This window comes from Solanum lycopersicum, chromosome 6 (assembly GCF_036512215.1).
Source record: "Solanum lycopersicum chromosome 6, SLM_r2.1".
Classification (NCBI taxonomy): domain Eukaryota; kingdom Viridiplantae; phylum Streptophyta; class Magnoliopsida; order Solanales; family Solanaceae; genus Solanum; species Solanum lycopersicum.
The window spans coordinates 41,103,147-41,108,746 of NC_090805.1; the positions used below are offsets into that span (position 1 = coordinate 41,103,147).

The window sequence follows — 5,600 nt, forward strand, 5'->3', positions numbered from 1 at the left end:
GCACCAGTGGTCTAGTGGTAGAATAGTACCCTGCCACGGTACAGACCCGGGTTCGATTCCCGGCTGGTGCAGAACTTTTGGATTTATTTTTTGTTTGATTCCCCCCATTTAAACGAAAAATCGAAACAAACCATTTTCAACGTTAGGTGGATCCGCTCTTTTAGGTTGGGCCCATTAACACTCGTAATTTCGATGAAAAAAAGGCAAAACATGTACTCTCTTTTAATTAAGATGTATAATACATCTTTTTTTTTTTATAATTTCTATTATTTTAAAATATTTCTAAAATTCTTTTTTTTTCTAATTTTCAAGTTAACAGATATATATATATATATCACAATCTTAACACACGATTTTCTTCCTTTTTTCACTCCATCAATCTCTCCCTGATTTCATTCCATAATTTTATCAGTTACAATTTTCATATCAATTTAATTTACAAAAGAATTCTTTCTCCACTAAATCAAGTTTAAACTAATCAATAGTTGTCTTGTTCAATTTTAATTTTTTTCTTTTTTATTTCCTAATAAAGTGTGTCACCTCCATAGTCATCTTCTTAAATTTTTTTTTTCTTCTTATTTCTTGATACATACGGATTAAGATCCTTATTTTAGGATTATAATTACTAAACTAGTCGAAGAAGGATGCATTTAGGCTTTAAATAGATAGTGAAAAAAATGCTTAAAAGGACGAAAAAAAATTGATCTACCGGTGATTTCGGTAAGGACTTTGGATCGAGATCCATGAATCATGTCTATGTTAATAGTTCAAAAAAAAAAAGATTCAAGGGTAAATGTAGAAAAAAATAGATGTATATTTATCTTCTAAAGTGAATGTTGAGAAAGAGAAGTCGAAATAGAATCAAATTGTTGATTTTCTTGTTCATCTTTTTCTAATTTATATGGGTTCAGATTTCTAATACATCTCGTTGTTTTTGTTTCTTGTATAATACCTCCATTTTAATATTATTATACATTACAAATTCATCATATACAATGATCGTGTTTAAATACTAAAGTATTCTTATGATTATAGTTTGGGATACATTAACTGTTTTTTAAAGTATCTAGTTAACTTTGTTTCTCAAATTAATATTTTATGTCTTTGTTTCAACACTTCGATACATTATGCACAATATATCGTGTTCAAATATTCGTTTTGATACATAAACTTAATTAGTTTTCATACTTGATATAAAATTTCTACCAAATGTATCATGTATCTAGGTGTTGCTATGTATCTTCTATCATGTTGAAATTTAGAAGGATATGTATTCGTACACAATACATGATACATTAAAGTGTCAGACAAGTATGTATCAAATTCATAAATGGTGATACGTAAATGTTATTATCAAAAGCCTATTTAGTTTGACACAATATGTGAAGATCTTGAAGATCATGTACACAATACTTTGTCATTTAAACAGTGTTAATATCAAATGCCCTTTTATCAAACACAGTTGTACAAATTGTGTGTTAGATACACAATTTTACATCTATGAAATCATATAATTGGTATACGATACTCTATATTGTATCGGGTACACAACAATCTATTTTTTGAATGAGCAAATACACAATTTTTTAGATATGATACGTAAATTTGAATTTATACTAATGGTATGATACGTAGAAACTACCACAAAGTAATGTAACAATCTTAAACCTAACATTTGTATGGACAACAATTACTTATTTAATGTATTTAAGAGAAATATAACACTTACCAATTTAAAAGAGATACATAAATAGTAATGTATTTATAAATCTATCCATATCAAAAACAAAATTCAGAAAAACGTTTACGCAACATTTTAAAAAGTATGATGATCTGTCAAAGTTATGCATCTCTTTAGCATTTGTGTTTGTTGTATCAATGCATAACGAATACATTGAAAATTTCAACTCTTATTTCTTCACCTTAACGATATATTAGATCTACAAATTTTTCAACAACTTATCGATCTTTAATTCAACTGCAATGGTTGATTTGAGATTCACAAATTAATATTTTGACCAACAACAATTTTATCACTTTTGTATCGTTCATACCTCACCTTACTTTCTCATATTTTGAAATGTCTCAACAAGATCGACATGTTCAAGTTGTATCAGTACAATTTGTCGACAAGTTTGATTCAAAATTGAAATTTTTTAGAAAGAATGAGAAGAAGAATTTTGAGATATATTAACTAGATTTTAATGTAATATGAAATACGAATTCAAATGAACAGTAGCTTTTTTGGTCATATCCTACTATGGTGCCCACGATCGAGATGAGATGAAGAGGATGCCAAGCAACATAATCAACATTTTCCTATGATTTCCTTCTGCTATATATTGAATTTTCAAGTTCTTCCTCATCTCATCGATATATTGCAACGGTGAAATTGAGATCCACGCAAAATTATTTGTCCAACTCCAATTCATTATGCATCTTATCAAATTTTCAACAAATTTGAATGATCATTTGATGAACATGAAACGATGAATAAAAAAATAATGAAATTTGAATTTGTTGATTATGGAAGGATTTGCATTTGACTAAATATTTGGAAGAGAATTGATGGAAGAAAATTTAAATTTTGAATTGTTAAATTTGTTACCATTTGGGAGAGATTGACATCAAAATGATTAGCATGAATTGGGGAAGTCATATTCAAAATGAATCTCTTTCCTTTAAAAGTGTAACTGAATTTGTTTTAATGTATCGAAATATATGTATCCAGCTCATTTGCTATGTATTCGGATAAACACTTATTTTGAGGGATTTTTGTAAATTGAAAAAAAATAGGGATAATATGTAATTTAGGCCACTATATTATGAGGTTTAGGTAAGTTATACTTTAATTAATTGGCAACATATAGCTTCTTTTTATTTTTATAACAAAAAAAGATTTTTTTAAAAAAAATCGGTATATTTTGGCCCTTATGGCCCACGTTTAATATGAGAAGTAATTTAATTTTAAATTAATTATTTTTTAAAATTAGTGACAACATGTTGCAGTTTTAAAGGGAAGTGGGCCTTTGTTCCCTTTTTTTTTCTCTTCTTTTTTTATATACACATTTTCTTTGATTGGTAAATATTTTTTGATAATGTAAATATTTAGATCATTCTTCTTCAATCCTTTTAAGCAAAAGTGTTCGAAAAAATTGATGTTATATCTTCTCTAGAAGATTTGTATGTTTTCACTTTTTATATTGTTGTTAACTTTTTTCTTGATTTTGTTTTTCAAGTTGAAAGTTTTTATATTTGGGTGAAAATTATGGAGATATTAATTAATTGTGGGTATCAATTGTCATGGTTAAGAAAAAATATTTCAAAAATTATTTCTAATAAAAGAGATTCTGATTTTGTTGAATCTCCATAAAAAACTTCAAATTTGAGTCATGCAAATTCCTCGCAGTATCCGGTTCGTAGTAAAGATAATTTTAAAGGTAAACAATGTGAATCGGTTGTTGTTGTTAACATTGCTAGAAGGAGAAGGATTATAGAAAGTGATGAATCATCTAACTTTAAATATTTTTGACTTGTGTAATATTAAACATCTTAATTTCCAAGTGTAATCCTCATTTACATACTAAAGGAAGAATATGGAATGTATACAAATTTTTGGTGAATGAATACACATGTATGCATACATGAATTTTTGTATACACGATTATTCATTCAAATGATAAAAAATCATTCAAGTGTTAAAAGATTATTCGATTCAGTGTTTACATTTTTAGTGAATGAATACACAAGTATATATACATGAATGCATTATATACATGATTGTTCATCCACGTGATAAAAATCCAATCATATGATCAAAAATAATTTAGTTAATTGTTTACCTATTATAAATGATTGGATACATAAAGTATGTAATTTTTGAAAAGATATTCATTGTTGTGGATAACATAGATTTATGTGTCTAATTATGCTAATTGAATTGAATAGTGTGTGGTGGTTAGTTTCACAAGAACTTTTTTTTAAAAAAAAAAAAATAATAGCATGTAGTGGTTAATATGAGTTAATTTGTGCTCTTTTTTTTTTTTGTCTATTAAATGTTATTTATTTATGGATTATTTATTGCTAATTTTTCATAACAGTTGTATATATATGTCATTTAATGAAAAAATGGCACAGCATGTATATCATTTTTTTTTTTTGACAAAAAAAGATTTTTAAAAATCTAATTTTGCAATTAGTAGCTCACATATTGAAAAGCTTTTTTTAATTAAATTAATAATTTTGAGAGGGTGGCAGCATGATGTCCCTTTTTATTGGTAAGTAGTTTTTTTCTATTTTTTTTTCTCTTCTTTTCTGTCAAAAACAATTCTTTTGAATCGCGCTTCTTCATTATTTTGAACAAAAGATGATTTACTTTTTTATTTATTAGCTTAACATATTGTATTTTCTTAAAAACATTCGTCATAGTGTATTTTTTTTTCGCTCCTAAATTTTTGATGATTTGTTAATATTTACCATTCAATTTTTCTAATTGTTAGGCTATGTTTGATTCCTCTTATATTGTTTTTTTTTTTGGTGGAGGGTGGGGGATGTTTAATTTTGAATAGAAGGTTATATCTAATTTAGGTAAAAAAAAATTTATGTTATAGTTTTTAATTGTGGTATTAATTGTCATGTTCAAGAAAGTTATCCTAGGGATTATTTATAAAAATGAAGATTTTGATTCTAATTTTGTGGATTCTCCATCTCTAAAATTTTATAGCTATCTAAGTTTGTCTATTGAACATTTTATATTTCATGTGCAATCCTCATTTTCTGATGAACAAATCTAGAATGTATATAAACTTTGAGAGAATGAATACACGGATATGCATACATGAATGCAATACATACATGATGTTCATGATTAAATTATTTTTTTCAATACAAGTATACATATTATGAATGAATGAATACATAAAGGGATAACATAGCTATAAATGTATACCAATACTAAATGAATGAATACACCATTTTCTACCTCTATGCAATCATCAAGTATACAATTGAATTTTTTATTATCAAATAACTAATGATAAAATATAATTTATGACTTTTAGGCGGTTACTATATTGTATGTATAATTTTATATGTTTACCGAATTTTTTTTAGTGATATTGATTATACAAGAAAAACAAAAAAAAAAGTCATTTATTAATTTGGGTCGTTTTGTGCTTATTTTTTATTTGTCTATTAAATATTAATTAATGTTGGTCTATTTATTGCTAATAATAACTAGGGCAATTTTCACAATTAGCAAACAAAAAATTCATATCTGCGTGAAAGTTTACATAATTGTGTTCCATAGCAAACATATAACTGTATAATTCGCTATACATATACAACTGTATAATTCGCTACCTCGCTATACTATACAATTGTATGATTCGCTGGCCTAAATTGTATAATTCGTTGGCCTCGCTATACTATACAATTGTATGATACGCTGGCCTAAATTGTATAATTCGCTGGCCTATTTCGCTGCAATTGTATAATTAGCTGCCTATTTCACTGCAATTATATAATGCGCAATTGTATATTTCGCTGCAATATGTGTATAAAATTTGCTTTGCATACAATTGAATCGAAGTAAAAATGTT

The 5,600-nt window shown here is 26.4% G+C and overlaps 1 non-coding gene across 1 annotated transcript; it reads left to right on the forward strand.

Moving 5' to 3' along the window:
• On the forward strand, nucleotides 1–71 carry TRNAG-GCC (transfer RNA glycine (anticodon GCC)). The gene has a single exon. It is a non-coding gene; the product is annotated as a tRNA-Gly (tRNA).
• The last annotated feature ends 5,529 nt before the right edge of the window (nucleotides 72–5,600 follow it).